Raw genomic sequence first — 24075 nt, forward strand, 5'->3', positions numbered from 1 at the left:
GTGCTGTTAGAGCAAGAAATTGGTCAGTGAAGCTGATAATCAGCCACAGAGCAGGAGCACTGACCCACGATAAATGCCCCCACACTGCTAGACCTTCCTGCACAGCCCCAGTAGGGGAGTCTCCATCCAGCATTGCCATTCCCCAGCACTGGAATGCAGAGTCAGCAGCATCTGCAGGGAGGCCCAGGGAGCAGGAGGGGATGGGTGAGAGGACCTGAGGGCCTTGCTCAGTTTGCAAAGAATCCAGCTGCATCATCTTTAGTAGGTGGTGTGGCTGGTGGAGACCTTGGGTCTCTGGCATGTCCTGCTCCTGGCCTAGCCGCTTGGTTCAAGGTAGAGCATTGCTGCCTGTGTCCTGTAACCTCCAGCAGCCAAGCTCCTTGGGGCAGCCATGGAAACATTGCCTTTGGCTACCCTTGTTTTAAAGGGCTCGGGGAGCATGGACACGAGGATGGAGTCATGTGTCTGTAAAGGTCGGGGCCTGCCAACACGAGCGAGCCAGCTCCAATCGGCAATTCGCCTCTGACCTATCCCCCCTTCTAGTGAAATACCGAAGCCTTCCTTCCGCTGGATGCTTCTGAGCCCAGCCCAGCCCGTGGGCCAGAGCTGTCCACAGCCCTGTGCGTGTGCTGTCCCTGGTCTCACTGACGGTGTGCATCAGCACTCAAACCCAGTGTAGACTGCAAAGCCTGTTGGCCCATCAACTGCACCTCTCTAGGTCATTTTCTCCCACCAATAAACAATGCATTCCAATAGCCTTGCATAAGCTGGCAAAGCATCCATTGTGATCTGAGAGCTGCTCACCCCCATCTTCTGGGGGAAGGGGGAGAGCTAGGAGATCCAGTCCAGCTGGAGCCGTGGTGCTCTCAGGACTCAGCACTCTCATGGGCCCTTCGTGTTGCATGTGTGATTCAGGGAATACTATGATTGTCTGATGGAGCTGCCCATTCCCTAGCCCTGTGTGCACCTCTCTGTGATGGGACTTCATCCCAAGAAGCCAATGTGCTGCATGCAGCTAAATATTCCAGCCCCCCTCCAGCCCCGGTAATGAAGGCAGAGTGAGAGGAATTTCATACACAGAGAACCCTCTAGACTGTTCCGGAGCTAGGCAGAGAGGGTGGGACGAGGGGGTCGCTGAGGCCCTCAGGCCGGGCCTAGATCACTGCCATGCCCCTCTCAAGGAGTGGTTTTGCCTTCTTGACATATATTCACCCTAACCCAAATAATGACAGGTTTCAGAGTAGCAGCCGTGTTAGTCTGTATTCGCAAAAAGAAAAGGAGGACTTGTGGCACCTTAGAGACTAACCAATTTATTTGAGCATAAGCATCCGATGAAGGGAGCTTTAGCTTATGCTCCAATAAATTGGTTAGTCTCTAAGGTGCCACAAGTACTCCTTTTTTTTTTCCTAACCCAAATGTATCCCATTGGCTACAGGGAGTTCCAAGCTGGGACAAGTTCATCTTGAAGTCTTTCTCCAGCAGGCGGATGGTTGCAGAATCTCTCCTGGGTTGCAGAATCGCTGCTAGCCAGGGCTGGCTTTGATGCAGCAGCCTGGGGACAGTGCCCCATCCTAGCTGGGCAGGGCTCATGACCTCCTTGCCCGGCCAGTCCCATCGGGCTCCCCTTGAATATGTCCAGGACGCGATGGCTGCAGCCCTGCAGCCGCTGTACAGCCATGGGCACAGTAGGCCTGTGTGTGGGTGTTGGTTTGGCTCCAGGGCTGGGGAGGGAGGAGGAGACCCGGGAAAGAGCAGCAGCAAGCCGTTCGCTGAGTAGACAGGACTGGGCTGGCAGCTCCAGGCGCGTTCCCAGCTCCGCAGAGAGGGACGTCAAGGCTGGCTGGACTGGGTCTGCGCTTCCCTCCGAGCCAGGCTCCGGGCAAAGCGTTGGTGACTGGGAGACCCAGCGTGTGTGTGATTACCCCAAACCTTCCTGCAGGTCCCAGGGGACTGGGTGGCACCTGGAAAGACCGTGGAGGTGTTTCCTTTGGGCCAGCTCCAGCCTGGCCAGGCTCCAAGCTCAGCGCTCCCCTGCCAGCCTCGTGAAGGGTCCTGGAGGAGCCAGAACACAGGGTAGGGGAGGAGAACGTAACCCTGCCATGGGGCTGGGGCTGCTTTGCAGCCGAGGGCGGTGGGGGGCTGCGTGGGGGCTCCCGCATGGGCACTGCTGCCCGCCAGGGGACGGACGGCTGGGCCTGCACAAGGGGGCCTGTGTTTATACCTGGCACAGACACAAGCGCTAGCGCCGCACAGCAGCTCGTGAGGATCTGACGGGCTCCATCCCCAGCCGCGCCCTGACGTGGCCCAGCTCTGTGCCTCAGTTTCCCCCTCTGTAGAACGGGAGGATAGCGACACCAACCCTCCGGCTGTCCCGCTGCAGGACTGGGCCCTTGGTGGCATGGTTCTGGAGGATAGATCCATGCAGCCAGGGAAGGCTGGCATCAAGCTGTCTGTGTTTTTCAAAGGCCCTCCAGCTCCCTCCCCTCCCCCTGCACTCTGGTGCGGATTACAGGGATCCCGGGGCGGTTGTTGATTGGGAACGCTTCCCAGCCGCTGCTCCAGGCCCAGAACACGGTGTGTTCGCTTTCAAACCTCGCACTACGTCTGTTAGCGTTAGCCTTTCACAAGGCCAAGACAAGAGCTGGGGACGCAGCCAGGGCTGGAGCTCTTCTCCATGTTCCTTTCCCGGGGTGCCAACCAGACGGCTGCACCGTGCCACAGCCAGCAAGTTCCTTTCCCTTAACGCTCAGTGGAAACCCTTCCTGCTGCCACTTGCCAGCCACGCCAGCGTCACACCCACAGACCCTGGTCGTCGGCGGGTGGGGATCCAACCTGGGGCCTCTGGAGCTTAGTGCATGAGCCTCTATTGCATGAGCTAAAAGCCCCCTGGCTGGTAGTGGCGGCTGCAGAGCAGACTCATCTTCTCTCTCTCTCGAATGGTCTTGGTGCCACTCGATGGGACACAACACCACACCCAGAAGGTGCGTGGGTTACATCAGCTGGCGGAGGATTAACTTTATATCGAGCTTCAGATCCCCGTCTTGGGCTTTGATTGATTGGGGAGGGGAGTCCCCAGGCATGCTGGGGTGGCTGGGAGGAAATCGAAAGGAGCTGTTTGTGCTGAATTGCCCCCCGCCCCCGTCACCCCACATTCTTCATCACAAACTCCGGGGCAGCAGCAGCTTCCAGTACACTGGGCTCCCCACAGCTCCCATCGGGGCAGACCTCAGCTGGGGCAGTTTGTCCCAGCCCTGTCCAGGGGCACAGCACATTCTCCAGCCCCGTTCCTGGAGCTGTGGTCACTGACACGAGCAGTGGATCTGCCCCAGTGACTTCAGTGCAGCTGTGGGACTCAGCGCTGCAGAACAGGAGGCCCTAGGTCACTGGCAGCTGAAGCGCCAGGATGAGAACCTGGGCCCCAAAGTCGCCCTGTATGACGTCCCCAACCGCTGTCCAGAGGAGAGCGCTTGCCCTGGCTCTGGGACTAGGGTTTTTAATCCGCTCCGGGTGGCTCCGTTCCCCAGCGGCGCAGGCTCGTTCCTACCAGAGGGGTTTATTGCAGTCTCTGTTTGCCTCCCGTTAACAGCAGGCGGGAGGGAGGGAGAAGCTAGGAATTGCACACCCGCCCCGCAAGGCAGGTCAGTCTTTCCCGGAGGCCTGGGGAGAGGCTCTGCTTTCACTTTGGCCTGTTCGCTCCATCTGACGCTGTTGTGGGCCGGATGTAAACCAAGCTGGCTGGGTTTCAGCCCAAAACTTATTGCAGGGCCTCTTGATGAGGCACCAAGTCCCAGGGTTAAACAGGGTGCCCTGGGGCTCCCAGCTCCCTGCACAAACAGCAAAATCTCATATCCAGTGTGATAAAGTGGGACTATTCTTAATGTTTCCTCTGAATAGTGTGGGGGTGCCTCAGTTTCCCCTATGCAGTTCTTAAGCATCTAGGTGGTGGGGAAAGGGTGTATGATCATTGCAGAGCCCTAGAGGGCAGGTGTGTGCAGGGCTCTGGACACAGAGAATGGCCAACACCCTGTTTCCTGGCCACTGATGGCCTGGCCCTTCCCCCCTGCGAGGTGAGAGCTAAAGGGTTGGAGATCAAAGGAATCAGGTGGCCTTCTGGCCTGGGAAAGGGACAAAGCCCAGAGGAGGAGGGGCTGGAGGGAGTTTCAGTTTTGGGGCTGGCTGGAGACATGGAGTGAAGGGCAGATGTGGTTGTCTGGTTCACTGCCCCCCAAAATGGGCCCAGCTGAGGGGTCCGGTTCTCTGCACCTACAAGCTCTGTTTTAGACCCTGTTCTTGTCATCTAATAAACCTCTGTTTTACTGGCTGGCTGAGAGTCACGTCTGACTGCGAAGTTGGGGTGCAGGACCCTCTGGCTTCCCCAGGACCCCGCCTGGGCGGACTCGCTGGGGGAAGCGCACGGAGGGGCAGAGGATGCGGAATGCTCCGAGGTCAGACCCAGGAAGGTGGAAGCTGTGTGAGCTGTGTGTCCTGAAGACAGGCTACTCACAGAAAGGAGACTTCCCCAGTGTCCTGACTGGCTTCATGGGGAGCAGTTCCAGAGCATCGCCCGGGGACTCCGTGACAACTGGTGGCAGTGGTGGGATCTACAGCACCCCGTGGACGGCGCTTCCTGCAGTAAGTGCCTGGGGAGCAGTAAAACGAAGGGGGATTGACGGGGACCAGGCGTGCTGAAGATTCAGAGAGAGACGGTTTCAGGGGGCGGTTAACCCCTGGGAGTGTGTGACCAGAGAGAAGGACTTTTGCAGTAACAGGGTCCCTCGGGGGATTGCAGCGAGCAGTCCCGGGGCGGAGGAGTCTGCAGCTCGACCCTGGCAAAGAGGTGGTGACCTCGAGAAGGGCTGGCACACTAGGGGTTCTCCCTGGAAACTGTGGGGAGCTGAGAGCACACAGGCCTGTGAATCCACAACAACTTGGGAAGAGTGGAGTGATGACCTGTCACCATCTCCTTAAGAAGGACATTGTAACCCTGTGCAGAAAGAGAGGGTTGAGCATTGGAAAGTTCACCAAAGCACAGTTAATCGTGCAGCTGGAGGAGGATGACCGCTCTAAGAAACAGATTCCTGACCCCAAATGGGGCTATAGCAGGATCTGGGAGCAGCTGGAGTGGGACCAGGCATCGCCAAGACTCCTGTCCCCGACCAGACGAGGGTCTTCACGATCGGGTTCCCCATCCGGGGATCAGAGACGGACGGGATTGGAGCTGAGTCCGAGAGAGCAAGAGGACTGTAAGAGACAGCGAGAGTCCAAGAAAGAGCTGCAGAAGTAGCAGCAGCGTGAACTGGCGGTGGGGGAGCGGAGAGGCCTAGGGAACCTCCCAGGGGTGAGTGGGGATAGACCGTGGGGTGCCAGTTCCACAGGGAACCTCGAGACTAAATTGCTGCCCCTGATTAAGGGGCGGGGGATGTGGATGCCCACCTCACTGCCTTTGAGCAGGCTGGCGATTTGAACCAGGGGGACCCTGCGGAAAAGCCCCGGTGTCTAGCTCCCCTGCTGGGTCCCAAGGCCACAGACTCTGCCATCCAGATGGGTGGAGAGGTGGACAGGCTCCCACTCCTGACCCCAACCTATATGTCTGTGTGGAGTTTCCTTGGGCCAGGCCTCTCGGACCTCCAGTGGGAGCAGAAGGTGATGGTCAATGGGGAGACATTCCTGGGGTGGCGAGATTCTGGGACAGAGAGAATGGTTGTCGGGCCCCGGGTGGTGCAGCCTCAGATGCTGAGGGGCTGTGTGAGCTGGGTGAGGGTCCCAGGGATGAAGCCCCTCACCCTGCCTATGGCCCAGATCCCTGTGCAGACCCAGGAGGGGCAGGGCTGGCTGGTTGTTGGGGTTCTCCAGGATACCAGCTGCGAGACCCTGTTGGGGAGTGACTGTATCTCTTTGGGACAGGATCCAGGCCTTGCTCCTGTAATGGCCAAGGGTTTGAATTTGAATCCAGGGAACCAATCGGTGGAGCGGGAAATAGTCAGTGAAAATGCAGATGACCTGGCTGGCAGCAGGGAGGAGCTGCTAGGCTCAGGCTACCTGCCTGCCTGTAAGCAGACCCCTGGGGCTCCCCGCCCCCCCTTGCACACCGGAGAGGGGGCTCACGCTGGCTCTGATGCAGTGAGAAAAGCAGCGAGCTCGCTGCCTACCCCCACTGGGACAGCAAGGGCAGCGCTGAGCACAGTGGGAGCTGAGACCCCAGCTGAGTGGGGGGAGACACAGGCAGGGCAGGTTATCTGTTGGGAGTGGCAAGGTGCTTGGTAAGGAAAGTTTGGATGAGCCTAGGCAGCCTTGTGAGCTGATGGCTGTGTCTAGTCAGCAGGGTAGGAAGGCGAGGAGAGTGGAAGATGAGTGTCCCTGGACCTTACCTGTTAGCTGGGTGGAGAATTGGGACAGTGAAGGAAATGTGCCTGTGTCTGTCAGGGGTATTGACTTGCCTATGGAGGGAGCTACCCCAGTCTCCAAGCAGTTGTCTGTGACCCGCCCTGTGTGCTGGGACAAGGGGGATGAGATCCCAAGCTGGATGTCTGGGAAAGGAGAAAGTGTGTCCTGCTCTTCGTTGTCTGTGGAGCAGACAGAAGGGGCCTTTCAGCCTGTGATGGCTGAGGGTACTACAGTTGTCTCAGAGTTGGGGAGGGATAGCTCAGTGGTTTGAGCTATTGGCCTGCTAAACCCAGGGTTGTGAGCTCAATCCTTGAGGGGGCCATTTAGGGATCTGGGGCAAAAATTGCAGATTGGTCCTGCTTTGAGCAGGGGGTAGGACTAGATGATCTCCTGAGGTCCCTTCCAACCCTGAGATTCTATGATTCAGCTAAAGCCCAGGAAGGGAATGGCCCTAAGTTTGTGTCCGCTCGGGAGAGTGGCCCTGTAACTAGATCGCATCCAGTTAGCGTCTATGTAAAATCCCAGAGCCCAGACAATTCTGGTGCTTGTATTTTGCCTGTTGCTAGTGTGTTGTTGGAAAGGATGTAGCAACTCTGAGTAATCAGGATGAGATCCTAGCCAGGGCACAAGGAGAGCATGAAGGTGATGTGATTGTGTTACCTACTGAGGGTGTGGAAACCTGTAGCAAGAAGGAAAAGTTTCCTGAACTTGTGTGTGGCAAAGTGAAGGAGAAGGCTTCTGACCTTTTATCTAGGAAGTCTGTCAGTTTGTCTGAAAGGGGATTGTGTAGTAATCCGCCTGATGGGCCAGAGGTAATTCTGGATGTAAGGGAGACCCAGAAAGAGTCTGTTGTTGCTCAGGAAAGTGTTCCTCTAGAGCAAGCCCTAGGTGAAGAGGGTAAGGGCAGAATTTCTGTGAGGGGTGAATTGTTGCATAGAAAAGCTCTAGGGAAAGGAATCCTCATGGAGTCTTTGCAAGCAGTTTACTGCAACGGAAGGGTGTGAAAGTGATTTAATCAAGAAAGTTTCAGTTCCTAACAGCCAGAAATTTTCCGTTGTGAATGAAGCCACTGACTTTCCTGTTGAAAGATCCAGTGTGGATTGCTTTGAGAAGGTCTCAGATGGAGTGAAAGCTGTTAAGAAAGTTAAACCGTCCTATAACCAAGTGTCTGTGTTTGGCCAGCTTGTTGGGGAGAAGACCCAATCCCAGTTTGACCCCCTGGGGTTTTGGGGGTGGCCAAAGGGCACGGGCAGCATAAACCTTCCCACATGCAGTCTGCGAGCGCTATCAACCACCCCCGACCTAAGGGAGGGCGTGAAACTGGAAGGGCCTGGTGTACCTCCTACCAAGGAATGGGAGAGGTGCTGGGGCATCCATGGGAACGTTGGTGGCTTCGAACTTCCCCAGGTCACTGGCTAAAGTGACCCCGCTCAGTTCGATCTCGAAGGAGGGGGAGAAGTTGTCTCGGAGTCCCTGGGCAATGCTTGAAATCAGCCCTGGGAGAGGGCTGAGAGTGCCAGAGGGATGCTGCTGCTAGGGAAGCAGCAAGCCTCGGCTGATTGGGGAAAGAGCCATAGAGGCGGCCGTGCCCCAAGCAGGTCACAGCTGGCCTGTATGAAAAGGCTGGGAACCAGGCATTCAGAAAGGCTCTGTCCAGGCTTGGAGGACGTAGGGCCTGGCTGTCTGCAGAAAGGGTAGTGGGAGTGAAGCAGGGCTGGGGAAAGGCCAGAGGAGCTCCAGGCTGCTGTGATGAAGTGGGACTGTTCTTAATGTTTCCTCTGAATAGTGTGGGGGTGCCTCAGTTTCCCCTAGGCAGTTCTTAAGGATCTAGGTGGTGGGGTAAGGGTGTATGATCATTGCAGAGCCCTAGAGGGCAGGTGTGTGCAGGGGTCTGGACACAGAGAATGGCCAACACCCTGTTTCCTGGCACCTGATGGCCTGGGCCCTTCCCCCCTGCGAGGTGAGAGCTAAAGGGTTGGAGATCAAAGGAATCAGGTGGCCTGCTGACCTGGGAAAGGGACAAAGCCCAGAGGAGGAGGGGCTGGAGGGAGTTTCAGTTTGGGGCTGGCTGGAGACATGGAGTGAAGGGCAGATGTGGTTGTCTGGCTCACTGCCCCCCAAAATGGACCCAGCTGAGGGGTCCGGTTCTCTGCACCTACAAGCTCTGTTTTAGACCATGTTCCTGTCGTCTAATAAACCTTCTGTTTTACTGTGGGAAGCAGCGCGGGGCGAGGGATGTGCTGGCCACGGCTTCCTGCAGCCCCCGTTGGCCTGCAGTGGGGAACCGCGGCCAGTGGGATCCGCGATCGGCCAAACCTGCGGATGCGGCAGGTAAAAAAACTGGCCCGGCCCGCCAGGGGGCTAACCCTGGGGGGCTGCGTGCCAAACGTTGCCGACCCCGGTGCTGCAGCAATCTCCCGTACAGCAATGGCTGTTACAAGCCAGCGTAATTTAGAACAACCCAGAGTCTAAAGCTCGGGTGTATTTGAGGATCTGGGCCAGTACTTGGCTGTTTCTATAGTAATGACCCCTGAGCAAGCAGTGTAATGTACATGCTTATCACTGAGCGTGTCCAGAGGCTGCACGTCCATCAGAATGACTAGATGTCCTGATGTGTAATAAAAACACCTGGAGTCATAAAAAATCAACCCAGCCTACTTTACAGGGCCTGATCCTTCTCTCCCTTACAGCATCTGAGCAGTAGGAGAATGGCTAATACGGGCCAGCGTTATGGTTGCTGTATTCTATTTATAAAAGTATAATACTGGCCAGTATTCTAGTTGCTGTATTGTGTTATAAAACAACAACAAAAATAGAAAAATAAAAAATACAAACTAATGTTTTGAATTAATTTGGGGAAAAGAACAATTTAAACAATTTAAACAATTTAAACAATTTAAACAATTTAAAACATTTACACAATTTAAAAAATTTACAACAATTTAAAACATTTAAAACATTCCTTTCTTTCTCTCCAGTATTATAGTCTCTCTTGTTCCAATTTTAGGTAGCGGGAGCGAGTAGTATAAGAGCCCGACCATCAATCAAACGTTAACCCCACCCCTTGACCCCGTAAGCCCTGCACACAGGTCACTGGAAGTCCCACCTCATGGGAGTATTACTTCCGGGGTCAAGGCGGACACATGTCCGGAAGCAAGGTGTGTCATGTGACCCCTGTAAGAACTCCTCCCACTGTCCTCTGCTGATCAGGATGGATTTTGCCCCGACAGGAACGCCTCGAGAGAAGATTTGACCAATCAGGGGGAGTTCCGGGGTTTGTGTGACCCCTCTAAGAACTCCTCCCGCTGCCCTCTACCAATCAGGAGGGTTTTCAGCCGCTGGGGACCACCCCGAGAGGAGATTTGTCCAATTGGGGGGAATTCTGGGGCGGGGTGACCCGTCAGGAAGTGGCTCGTGTGACCCCTCTAAGAACTCCTCCCACCACCCCTACCAATCGCGATGGGTTTTGGCCACAGAGGACAGCCCCGAAAGGAGATTCGACCAAAATAGGGTGGGTTCTGGGACGGGGTCAACCGCCCAGAAGAGGGTCGTGTGACCCCTCTAAGGACTCCTTCCAACACCCTCTGCCAATCAGAGTGCAGCACCATCACCTCATAAGTCCCAGCGCTGGGAAGAGGAGGCCATCTCTTACCAAGAAGACGTGGTTTAGAAATTGTGGAAAGGCTGAGAGGAAACGTGGACTCCTTTACCACCCCTGTGAGAACTTCAGACTTTGTTTTAGCCCCGAGGACCTTTGGAGTTGTGTGGAGAAAGCGCTACAGCAGCGACAGTTCTGAAGAGGATGAGAGAGAAGCCAAGGGGATTCCTTTGGCCCAGCCATTGATGGATATGCCAGAATCCGAACCTGAAGCCCAGCTCTTCATGAGACACCCCGATGAGCATGGTGGCCTCTCGTCATCCGCCACCCTGGAGGAGGAAGGAGATCATGGCTTGGGGGAGGCACTGGCAGACAATGTGAATGGAAAAGACGTAGCTCAGGTAAATGAATGATTAAGAAGCGACGGTCGATGATTGGGTGTAATGGGGTTAGGAACCAGGGGTTGTGTAAATCTAAAAACAAACAGTGGGAACTTACGCTTGTTTCTTGTCTGAAAATCTCTCGACAGCTTGACGATGCCTTTCTAGAGGACCCGGAGGCCCTGGACGGCGTTGCATCAAGCAGCGAAGGTGAACCAGGCCCGCCTTGTTTTTGCTCAACGCCGCTAGAAATTGTTGAAGATGACTCCGAGGAGGACGGCTAGGAGGAGTTTAGGAGGAGGCCTGGCATGGAACTCGCTGAGCCAGTGCCACGTCACGAGCGTAAAAATGGTATGCGGACTATTGTACGCGTTGCCGTTTATGCTGTTCTTCATCACTGTCTTAGGGAAAAGCTTTTTGAAAATTGTGAGGGCTGTGTCATAGATGCCCCAGCCCAATGGCACCATGACTGTGACTTGGACTTCAATGGCTAGAAACTGCAAGTTCTGGGGCCTGTGTGCTGAGCTGTGTTTGGAAAGCTTATTGAACACTATTATTGCCATAGGTTATGTTATGCAACGTCTGTGCCTAACCCAAGAACATTTAGCGCAAGGGGTGACCTTGAGAAATGCTGTGCAATTCAGTGGAGACCCTGACCGTGTTTTAAAGAAAATGTCCAAACCGGAAGATGCCTGCTTACAGCGTTACATTGACCGCCTGGTCCACACAAAAAGGGACAGAACCCTGCTTAAGAAAAAGACTATTTGTAAGAAATCTAAAAGGATTAATTGAGAGAATGATGAGGGGACAAACATGCAATATAAAACTTGGTCGCTGTACATTTAAAAAAATCGAATGAAAAGGGCTTTGTGATTATCTGTGTTTCTGTTAGAAGGTCTCTGGCCCTTAAGTGAGCTAAAAGTTTTAATGGAGCATCTGGGTTTGTTTTCAAGAAGCTGTATGACTTTTAAATTAAAAAAAATGGTTTGTGAGAACCTAGGTCTTGTGTCTTTGTGTAAAAGAGACCCATTTACAGCAAAAAGCTGTGAAGTGGGAGGGGAACAAATCCTAAAAATGTGTTTACAGTGTAACCCTTCTGCCCATCAGAGTTGGCCACAACAGGGGCTGGATTCAGTATCGAGGAGTTCCATTCCAGTAACACGACGCAAAACCGGGTCAAGCCCCCACCAGTGGGGCACTGAAGCTCCCCTACAACAAGCTGAAATCACTGAATACTGTGTTAAGTAGTAGGGGGGCCTCAGAGCTGGGGCACCATGAACCCAAAGTGAATTCAGCTCTGCAGTCTGTAACCAAACTCCTAATAGAATCAAAATTACCTCTGACATTACACAATGGCGAGAAAGTGCAATTGGTGTTTGGGGCCCTCAGAAGGGGGCTCACACCACTAGGCACAAACCTCCAAACTCTCTCAATTCACTGGCTTTTGGAATCCTTGTCCCTTGCCTAGCGAGTGCTACTTAGTTGATGGCGAGTCCCTCCGTCATAAAAGGCCAAGGACAGTTCCACTGTCCTTGATTCACATCATCAGGATAACAACACTTTATTCTTCCTGCCCCGATAACAGAGAAACTAGGGATCCCACAGCAGCCAAAGTGACTATTTGGGCTCCTGTGGGCTCATGCTAGGTGGGGTGAGTGTCCTGTGCAAACGAGATCAGCTCCTGAAGTCCTTTTCCACAACTCACCACCAGATGTCAGGGTAGAGCTCATCCTGCCTCTGCTTACAACACGAAAACAAAACAGGGATGGTTCAGACATGTGTTTGAGTACAATAGAGTTGACTCATCCTGTTGAACTCAATGGTTTTAACCACACCCCCCACTGAATAGCGAAGGTAACTGTGATTCCTTACCCTTGTTGCTATAGGGATAAATTTGATGGGTGTGCACCCATAGTAAGGGACGTGGGTGGGTGAGTTCGGATTAATATGAAATGAAATAAAACCGCAGGCATTCGCAGATGCTATTGGGCAGTTTAAATATAATCCCTGGAGTTGGTAGAGCACTATTGGACAGTGAAAATGACCCAGGAACTGGCAGAACTCTACTGGACAGTTTAAATATGAGCCAGGAGTTGTTTGAATGCTATGGGTCACTCTTTCTAGCAATTCAAAGCCATTAAAAGTTTGAAAAACTTTGAAAAACCCAAAACAACCAACCAAAAAATCCCACCACACACACACACACACGGGTCTAACCCAAAACTGAAATGTTTGAAGGCTTCACAAATCTTCACCATGCTTTAGAACAATCATTTGCTCGAAAGACAAATTTTTAAAAGCTGTGGGTGCTTAGTATGGTTGTGATACAACCATTTTATTTCAAGCCCCCACCCCAAACTTTAAGCATGAAAGAAACATGTTTAAAAAACAAGCCCCAAAGACATTTACTGAGATCTGCAAAGGGTCCCCACTTGGAAATGGGTACAGTTACATTACGGATTGGTGATTTACTGTTGAATACTGTAAGAAGGCCCTACAGAAAAATGTATTTTAACTAAAAGGAAAAAAATGGGCCAAAAGCAGCTCGGTTGTGCAGACAGCTTCATTTGTTGGATCATACTAAAGAAGTTCTGTATTAAAATCACAAATGAGTTTGATTCCCCATAGTTTAAATTCCAGGGTATTACTAATTAAGAGGTCTCTTGGGTTTTGGTACTGTTTCTCTCCCTCGCCGTGTGAAAGTTGCAAGCTGCTAATTGTGTTAGTAAATCCTAGACAGAGTCTGTTCTCAAAGCAATACTTTGTAACAACAGAAACAGCACACAGAGACTCCCCGCCCTTTTGTTGTATTTATCTGGCTTTGTTAACGATTGTGCTTTAAAATAGAGATAGAGGATGTATGTGGATGGATGCTTGGTGTGGATAATAACTGAATGATCAGGGAGGTGCCAGCCTAAGAATCCAGTGTCCGTCGGCCAAAGAAGGCGTCAACCAGAGGACCCCCGGAGGGCAGACTGGAATCCACCCAACAGCTTCAAGGATGGGAGAACCGAAGAACAAGACGGAGCCGTCAGGAATGTGCCATCTGCTGATTGATTCAGCAACAGCATGATGAAGCAATTCCCATAGGCTGGCATAGGAATAAATTCCTATAAAAATGGACTCTAGAAACGGAAAACTTTGGGGTCTGATTCTGCAAACCAACTTCCAGGAGCGTCAGATGTGCATCAGACAAGGCCCTGCTCCCTCCTCGTGTCCAGGCCACCTGGCCAGTGGCTTGGCATGAGCAACTCTAAGGCTGGTAACTATGATAACAACCTTGCAGAACCTCTGTGTGTGTGTGTATGAATGAATGTGTGAATAAATATGAAATTGAATGGAATGTTATACCTATAACTAACTGCTTACTATGATTCTTTCTGTATTCACAATAAATGTGGCATTTTGCCTTTTCCCTTTTAATAAGATCCTGCTGGTTTTTATTTTATTGGTATAACAAATTCCCCCACCCCAGATCACAAAAGGGAATGTTAGGGAGGGGTGCCTAACGTCCTTAAGTAGCTATTATTTGAGAGCTGTAGCGATCAAATCAACCTGCTAGCTCCTATTTTGAAGTCTGTTTGAAACAAAGGCTTAGGATGGTGTAAAAACCTCAGGTATTTTGGAGACTCTTTCAACAGAAACTCTCTTGAATGGCTGCTGGACTGCAAAAGGAGCCATGCTCCCTGTTTTTAACTCTGAAAATATATATTCTATTATACCACTCATTGGCCATGCTGTCTTAGTAAATAATGGTGCCTATGTTTCTTGCAGTGTGATCTGTTTAGCATGGAACCAGTCACTTTAAACTGCATTTCATCACCGGGCCAAGGTAAAAACCATTTTAACTGGAGTTTTGCTTAATAACTTCAGGTATTACACAGGTTGGATAGGGATTTGGGGGTAATACTAACTAACATTTTTGCTTGTTCTTTAATTCAAAGGCCCAAACACACATGGGGGGGGGGGGCGTAACTTTCTGCAATTGGCTTTTAAATGCATGTGGGTTTATTGAAAAGTATTTTGTTGCAAACTGTGTTTTAAACTCTCTCTCTCTCTCTCTCTCTCTGTAAAAAAAATGATTGTTTTTTTTTTTAAAGTATATGGCTGCAAACTGATGGTAATGGTGTGTTTCAAACTAACAGGGTGTTTTTTTACTGTGCAAAATGTGTTTTAAACTGGATTTTAAAAGTTGATTTTAAAAGCAATTTGGTTTTTATTTTGCAAAATGAGGTGTATTTAAAAAAATGTTTGCGGGTTTGTTGTTTTTTGTTTTAAAGTGGTAGAAATAAACTCAAAACTCCTCTTTGTTATACAGCCTGAAATGGATTATTTTGTTTTAAAACTCTGACTTTTTAAATAGAAAAACACCCTAATGAATATTTTATTTTTAAGTTTACAAGACAGTTTCATGTAATTTATAATAATAATAATAATAATAGTAATAATAATAATAATAATATTGTCTGCTCCAGAGTAGGGTCAAAACATGAGAGACCCTTAGACCAGAGGGTAAACAAGCTTAAAAGAAAAAGAAAAGAGACAGCTGAAAAGAAAATTTCGCCAGATGGATGGATGAAGCCCAGTAAATATACTGTGTTTGTGAGGTTATGAGGTTTTGTATTTTAAGTAAATACATCGGTGTGGGTGAGAAAGATGGTAAAGTTAAGTTTTGTTATATGTTCCTTCCCCCCTAATCGGGTATGTGCAGTTCTCCTGACAATGCTGTAGTCAGAGCTACAGGGACACGTCCACCAGACCAGCCAAAGAACCAGAAATCTGCTTTGAGACCTTTAACAACTCAAAACAGCACAAGAGTGCAGATGTAGCATCAGGGCAGTCCAAATCTCAAATACGTCAAACCCAAGGACAAAACAAAAGACTCTGGTAAAAACCAACCACGCAAACACAACTCCAGTTCCTCAGCGGCCACCTCCACACCAAGCCCTGAGAAAACCGTGAGTGAAAACGCCCACCTATGATGCTTCGTTCAGAAGACTGAGGGACGCTGTATCCTCGGGGGTTCTAAAAGAACGGTATTCTAAAAAGGTTTGGGGAAAATATGATGCTTCGTTCAGAATACCGGTAAACGGTGTATCTTCAGGGGGTCTAAAAGAAAGGAGGGCTGGAAAGCACATCAACAAAGCAAAAGCTTTGGTGGGTGACTTTTTGAAAAATACTTCAATTTTTGGCTCTGCGCAGGCGTGACTAGTTGTGGAAAGGGGCCTGGGTAAAAGGGGCACCCTCAAGGATACACATCAGCTCAGGTGTAAACAAAAGGGGGGACAGCGCTTGGTGGACAAACAAATGGCTGCCAAAAAGTTCCAGGCCAGGGTCGCTGGAAAAATTTTAAAAAGGGCTAAAGAGGTAATGGGGAGGGGGGACAAAAAGAGATGCCCTCGACTGGAGGCTCTCAAACTGGCATGTCTGAAAATGGGGAGGTGGAATCAGACTCTCACACAGAATCTGGTTTAGAAAATTCCCCAGAGGGCTCTCTAGAATGATGGGTCCCCATCTCCTCCCGATGACCCTCACGGAGGCGCCTCAGAGTCTGACTCTCAAATAGCATCTGATGTAGAAGATGCCACTGATGGTCCCATAGAGGAACCCCCCAAGTAACCCTGAAAATGCAGAGGTGTGTATGGAGAGAGTGAGAAGTTGGCAACGTGAATTACCTAGATTTGGGGGGTCAGTGTATTGTGAGGAATTTCATTTTGTCAATCTTGAGTGAATAAATTCAGCTCAGCAGGCTGTTGAAGCCATACACAGGGGGATACAGTTAGTTCTCGATGACGTTAATGGTAGGGTAGGCCCTGATAATTATGTTCAGTTACATTTAGAGAGCCGTAATTTAACTAACCTGTTGTTTTCGGTCTGAAGAACTAGGGATGAGCTGTCTGCTGAGGATTTCTTCAATCAGACCTCAAAGCTGCCACAGAGCAATAGAGTTGCATGTCAATGGGACATTGCACCTCGTTGTGACAGCTGTAAAAAAACAGGGGTGGGGGCCGCTCGTAGAGTTTTAAATTCTATCCTCAGTAGTCAAATCATCCATAAAAAAGAGACAATGTTTAGTAGACCTGACTTACACGGCTACCAATCTGTGTTTTGCGCGTGGGCTCTTGGCCGTCATGTCCGACCATAAACCTACGGACGCGGAATCGTTAGCGGGGGGCGAGAAAGTTGCATGAGAAACTGGGCTGGTCAGATCAAAAAAAGATTATGCTCAGTGACGTAGCAATGTCTGAACAGCATTTAGGAGTCAACATACAGGTGGTGCTGTATGTGGCGAAAGGGGCTTTTTTTAAACGGGGCGGGGGCAGTTTACCCCAAGACTTATTTCATCCTGTTGCACGATGAGCATTACTATGGGGTTCTGGTTGTGAAAAAGTTGTTTGGAGCAAAAAATGATGGTGAGTTTTGCCCCACGGTGCACAGTCACGGCCACTCTCGCAGGTACAGCTGCTGCCTCTGCTTGAGCGTAACATGCTCAGACAGCGTGGACGTGCAGCTGAGGTGTCCTCGCCGTAGACTGTATTGTTAGTCCAGAGAGCGTTTAGACAGACACATTGACTGGGCATCGACAGAACAAGCTGAATGCCTGTCTAAAACGTTGTGCGATAAGGGTCAGTCTTACGTGGACAAGCGGCACAGGTGTAAAGGGAGGCGCTGTAAGCAGGGTCAGGGTTTGATCGCTGGTGATGTAGACGGTCACCTCAGTTTTATGGACAGTCTTAGAAAGTCCGAATCCTCAGAAAAGTGTATTTGTTATGATTCCGAATACACACAGGAGACTGGGTTGCACACTCCCAATTACATTTTTGCTATGTCCCTCAAGCCGGAAAAGTCCTGGGAATTTAAGGGTGATGAGTGTCTTTCTATGTTTGTTCAGACCTTTATTGGCAAAGAGTTCCGGGTCTACACGTTCCAGGCGCACAATTCCAAAGGTTACGATGCATACTTCATCATTAGACAGTTACTGAAGGAAAAGATGTGCCTAGAACTGATCACTCAGGGTAGTAAACTAATGTGTGTGGAAGTTAAGGCCCTGGGCATTCGTTGTATAGACTCTTTAAACTTCTTGCCCATGAAGCTTGGTAAGCTCCCGCAGGTGATGGGGTTTGAAGGGTGCAAAGGGTATTTTCCACATTTTTTGAACACTTTAGAAAATCAAAATGACGTGGAGCCTATGCCCGGTGTGGAGCACTATGGTGTAGAAAGCATGATGCCCAGGGAAAAAGCAGAGTTTCTCGACCGGTAGCAGGCCCACAGGGAGGAGACGTTTGACTTGCAGAAAGAGCTCGCGTATTACTGTCAGCAGGATGTCAAAATGTTGAGACAGCCTTGTATCCTATACAGAAAAGAGATTATGAAAATGATGGAGAAGGGAGATCTAGTAGAGAGAGAACCTGGTAAATTCACCGAGATAAAACTGGGTATAGATCCATTCTGGTACATAACACTGGCATCTGTCTGCATGGCTGTGTACAGGTTTATGTTTCTGGAGCCTAACACGGTAGCTCTTCTCCCTCCAGACAATGATGACAGGCAGAAAAAGATATTCGACCCCATCTATTCAGTGGCTGTTGTGTACCTCTCACAAAGAAACTATACAAATACGGCATGCTTTACAGGGTGGGGAATTAGAGGTAGGCTCCTACTCTTTAGAGGGTTATGCCAGTGTTGACAGGGTACACACAGCCTTAGAGTTTAACGGGTGTTCTTTTCCACGCTTGTGCCACCTGTCATTGTGAAAAAGCACAAAACCCTAGGACGGGGACAACCCTTGGGTTTCTTTATTACAAGACGCAGCTCAAGACCGACTATCTGAAACCACTTGGTTTTGTAGTGAGGACTCTTTGGGAGCAAGAGTGGGAAGTGATGAAAGAAACAGACAGGGAGCTTGCAGGTATTTAAAATGAGCCCAGTTGCCCTAGCCTCTCGTGCCTAGGGATGCTCTTTTTGGGGGGAGGACAAACGCTATCCGCCTATATTACAAACTTAACTCCGGGGAAGAAATCCACTATTCTGATTTTACCAGCTTCTACCCTTTTGTAAAGAAAACCAAAGAATACCCTATCGGACACCCCGATATAGTTTAGGACAAATTTGGACCCCTTGCAAATTATTTTGGAATTGCAAAAGTTAAAGTGTACCCCACACAAGGCTTCTTTTTCCCATTGTTACCTGTCAGAGTGGGTGGCAAACTTATGTTCCCGCTATGCCGAACCTGTGCGGAAACGGAGCAGCGGGAGATGTGCATCCATACTGACTAGGAGAGGGCCATCCTGGGGACTTGGTGCACGGTGGAATTGAACGCGGCCATAGCGAAGGGGTACGCGGTGGCAAAAATATATGAAATCTGGCTTTTTAATGAAAAATCTGATGAACTCTTTCCAGAGTACATCAAATGACACCTCCGCCAGAAACAAGAGGCTTCAGGGTATCCCAGCTGGTGCACAGACGAAGAAAAACAAAATAAGTACATGAACTATTTCTACCAGAAAGAAGGCATGCGTTTGTGCCAACACGAGATCAGGTTTAACCCCGCTAAACGCCAAATCGCTAAACTCTTTCTAAATTCCCTCACGAGCGAGATCCCGCCAGATCAACACATCACCGAGTTTGTGTTGGCAGGCCCAAAAACATACGGGTATAAGCTGTCGGGAGGAAAGGCCTGTATGAAAGTCAAAGGTATTACCCTGAACTTGGCAAACTGTCAAAAGATCAACTTTGACAGTTTGAAAGATCTAGTCCTGGACTATTGCACGGGCCTGCGAGAAAACACCTCAAAAAAGAGAGAGGTGCAGCAGCCCTCTATCGTAAGGAACAAAAATCAGTGGTAAATAGAGACCAAAACCCTTAAGAAAACACAGAAAGTCATTTACAACAAGAGGGTCCTAGGAGAAGGGTTTAAAACCCTGCCCTACGGATTTTAAAATGGATACGAGGTGGAAACACCCCTTTTCTGCAATTCTCGCGGGGCCTAGCAACTGTGGGAAAAGTTACTTTATAAAAAATGTGTTGGATAATGCCAAACAAAACATTGTCTGTTATGCCTGAGAATATTGGATAACATGGCTATAAAAAGCATTGCAAGATACACGTCTGGGCTTGTTGAAACACATTTTGAGCAAGGCTAGGCATGCCCAAGAATTTAAATGTATTTTTTACAAAATTCATCACCATCCGGTCCTTTTGCACTAAGTCGTTAGAATACAATTTTAAAATCCGGTCAAGAGATAAACCCTTGCTCTGATGACGTAAGAAAAACACTCAGTGATAGCCGCAGGCGACAGAGCGGGGGTCTTGTAATTGTCTATTGTGAAACACAATGCCTGTGGCATTTTTGTTTCAACATTTCATAATGCTTTTAGGAAACAACATGCTCTTCGGGGGGTGCCCGTATGAGTCTAAAAACTCTCCACGGTTACGCTCCGCCAGACACAAGGCAAGCCAGTGTTCACCAGGTTGGTTGTGTGGATGCGCGATACAAACCTAGGGGTCTCTGAGACAGCTTGTCGCCAGGGAGCCAAATCCAAGGGAACACATCTAAGAAATTCTTTTTTGTGTAAGGCACCTTGATAAGACACACGAGAGCTGCACGGTGTCCATGTTCACATATAGTCAAGCAGAACGTCTCTCTTCTGATTTCTCTCTATGATGTTGTCAAAAACCCCATGCACGATCAGATTGATGGTGATGGTTAAAGCCTTCCCAAAACGTATTTCTGCTCTCAGGTTCCTGATTTTAATCAGGGAATAGTCATCGGCGCATTCCTGGTCGGGAGACAGGTCAAAGGCAAACAAGGTGTAACCCTGTGGAAACTCCTCATGGTCGATTAACAGAGAACGATCTGTCATGTGTTTACCAGTGTCTGTACCAGATTCATGTATTCTCTCATGCAGCATCCTGCCTCGAAGTCTGGTTGCAGAGGCTTGGTTGGTATCTGTTCACCATCCACATACAAGGCCACAAAATTAATATCATAATGTTTAAAATGAAAGGGATTTTTAGTGTAACTTCCACTCAAGGCATAAGACAAACCCTAGGACAAGCATTTTGGGTAACTGTCCCAAAAAACAGGTTCTCCTGGTTATTGACCCTGCTGCCCACGGGGATGCTAAACACTCTCATTCCCACACGGTCCACGGGATATTTAGCATTTGTGGTAAGCAGGGACTCCGCGTGCCCCAGACGAACGCTCAGGGCCACCCGTACTTTCTTCACAAAAAGGGATGCTGATACAATGCGCAATTTAAAGCCTTCGGCTGCACTGCCCATTAAACAGAAAGCGTCTTATCTGCGCGTCAGTTTAAATTTTCACATCCACTCCGTTCAACAAATGAGACGTATCTGTTCTGATCTGTCTTCATTTCAATGGTAATGGTATCGATGTGGTGTTTTCTGACAGGAACGTGATGAGGTTTATCGTAGGTGATGGTGACAAACTCATTGTTCCTTCCTCAGACAGGGAGACAGTGTAACAGGGGAACAGAAAAGTCCCTCACAAACGGGTGTTCTACAATATCTGTGTGCAGATACAAGGAATTAACCCCCCTGTGATGTCTGCCCAGAAGGGGAATTTTTGGACGCTGCGCTTGGGGCCCAAACCTAGAATGTTAGCTAGCTCCCTGCTGGTAGAAAACATAAAAGTAAAATCAGCGGATTTAAGGCTAACTTTTCTACCTCAGGCGGTGGGGGATGACGAGCCACGGTACTGTTCATATGATCCAATCATTCGGGTATGGACGAGTAATAACCTCGTCGTAGGATAAAACTCTATGCCATATCTTCAAAGGTGATTTCAAAAGGGGTGTCCTCGTTGATAGTGTTCCAGCTGTGCGGGTGTTGTATTTCCACTAACCCCACCTCCCAGGCACCCGGGAGATCCAAGGGCTTAATTAGCTGTATTGTAAAGTTCGAGCTGGTGTTCTGAGGAAAAACTGCAGAGCTGGCATTGCTGGGCAAAGTCATGTAAAACCCGCTGTCGCTCATTTTTCGCTCCCTCAGTCTTTGCAGGAGGAATCTTTTTGTTTGTTTGTGTCTAAACGTCAGAATTGAGAAGCTTCCACCCAGCTGGTAAACTTATCGCCCCCCCCGCCCCCCCGCAAACCATTTCACCAGTAGCTGCTTTTTTCTCCCTTTTCCTTTCTCCGCTAGAACTTTTTCGATCCTGCAAATCTTGTCTTCTTTGGGGTTTACTTTTTGTAAATCTTCAGGGTAAAAAGATCCAGTAACTGTCTCACCCTCGTAATCTTTTAATCGGTATACAGGTCTCGGGCTCCTGGTTAAGGCTTCATCCACTATAAATATCTCATTGGGAAACGTCTGTTCACAACCTTTTTCAAAAGCTCCTTTGGTTTTAGATAGTCTCACGTGGTCGCCTTTTCTAAAAGGGGCAACAACCGGTTTTATTTTAAAACCGTCTCTATCAACCGGTTTCCATATCTTCAGAGAATTGGAAGGGTTAACATCAGCGGGTCTGGTACGTAGAGTTCTGTAAAAGCTCTGGTTGTAACTCTTCATAAAGTCAGGTAACAGGTCAATGTGGCGAAAGGCGTTATGGGCTGTAAAATATCGCCACATCCTCCACATCTTTTTCAAGTTCTCTTAAAATCGCTCCACAACCCCTGCTTTGACTTCATTATCAGTAACAAAAAGCGTTAACGCTGTGCCGTTTCAACAATCTGCTAAAAGGTTTGTTTCAAAATTCTTTCCACCGATTAGTTTGTCATTTTTGAGGCACGCGACCTTGGCTAAAAATAGCTTTAAAGGCCTTGGATTCCTCACCGCTCATCTTGTCTTTTAGGCCTAAGGCCCAGGCATATTTGGATAGAATGTCTATCACTGTTAAGATGTACTTAAAACCGCTGTTGTGTTTGGAGAAGCGGTGCATACGGACCAAATCTGCCTGCCATTGCGCGTCCACATCTGAAACAACAGTCCTGGTTCTTTTAAAACGTATTTGAGCTGGTTTGTGTAAAGTGTAAGCATCCTGGTGTGAAAGCCAAGCTCTTACCTGTCTTCTATTTAAAGTTTTATGATGCTTTTTGGCCACTTGAAAAAGAAGACTGACCCCGTCAAAGCCCCCAACTTTCCTGGGGGTTTAACAGATTTTCTTTAACAGAGCCATCTGTGGAGACATGACTGTTCCTGGGACCGTCTTTTACGAACACAAGTATGGAGGGGGACACGTTCATTCTGACACATTTAAATAAGTTTTATTAATCACCTGGTTTAACACAATCTTTTACAGCCGCCTGAAACAAAGGACGCCATGATCCCTACCATGAGGGAGTCTGAGCTGGTTCATTCTTCCATTTTTGTCCTTTTCTGGATTTTCCTCGTGAGATCTGGGTCTCAGACAGGAGCAAAAACAGCTGATGTGCGATGGATTTACTCCCACAGGGCTACCGATGTGTAACTTCTCAAAGGCCTCTAGAAAGGCATCGCCGAGCTGTTGAGAGATTTTCAGACAAAAAACAGTGTAAGCACCCCACTGCCTGTTTTTAGATGTATGCAATGCCAGGTCGATTCCTAACCCCATTACACCCCCATGATCAACCGTCGCTTCTTAATCATTCATTTACCTGAGAGCTGTCTTTCCCGTTCACCTTGTGACTCCCCCAAGCCACAATCGCCTTCCAACTTTAGGGCATGGACAATGAGAGGCTGTCACACTCATCGGGGTGCCTCACAAAGGTTTGGATTTTGGGGTCGGGTTCCGACGTATCCATCAACGGTTGAGTCAAAGGGCCCTCCTCGGAACTGTCACTGCCGTAGCGCTTTCTCCACACAACTCCAAAGGTCTTCGGAGCTAAAACAAAATCTGAAGGTCTCACGGGGGTGGTAAAGGAGTCCATGTTTCCTCTCAGCCTTTCCACAATTTCTAAAACATGTCTTCTTGGTAAGAGATGGCATCCTCTGCCCAGTGCTGGGACTTATGGGGTGATGGTGCTGCACTCTGATTGGCAGAGGGCGTTGGGAGGAGTTCTTAGAGGGCTCACATGACCCTCTTCTGGACGGTTCACCCAATCCGAGAACCTGCCCCATTTTGGTCAAATCTCTTCTCGGGCCTGTCCTCTGTGGCCAAAACCCATCGCGATTGGTAGAAGGTGGTGGGAGGAGTTCTTAGAGGGATCACACGAAGCACTTCCTGACGGGTCACCCCACCCTGGAACTCCCCCCAGTCGGTCAAATCTCCTCTCGGGGTGGTCCCCAGTGGCTCAAACCCCTCCTGATTGGTAGAGGGCGGTGGGAGGAATTCTTAGAGGGGTCACACAAACCACTTCCAGACAGATCACCCCACCCCGGAACTCCCCATGATTGGTCAAACCTCCTCTCGGGGTGGTCCCCAGTGGCTCAAACCCCTCCTGATTGGTAGACCGTGGTGGGAGGAATTCTTAGAGGGGTCACACAAACCACTTCCAGACAGATCACCCCACCCCGGAACTCCCCATGATTGGTCAAACCTCCTCTCGGGGTGGTCCCCAGTGTCTCAAACCCCTACTGATTGGTAGACCGTGGTGTGAGGTATTCTTAGAGGGGTCACACGAACCACTTCCAGACAGGTCATCCTGCCCCGGAACTCCCCCTGATTGGTCAAATCTTCTCTTGGGGCGTTCCTATCAGGGCAAAACCCATCCCGATTGGTAGAGGACAATGGGAGGAGTTCTTAGAGGGGTCACATGACACACGTTGCTTCCGGTC

This window comes from Natator depressus, chromosome 20 (assembly GCF_965152275.1).
Source record: "Natator depressus isolate rNatDep1 chromosome 20, rNatDep2.hap1, whole genome shotgun sequence".
In the NCBI taxonomy this organism is placed as follows: Eukaryota; Metazoa; Chordata; order Testudines; family Cheloniidae; genus Natator; species Natator depressus.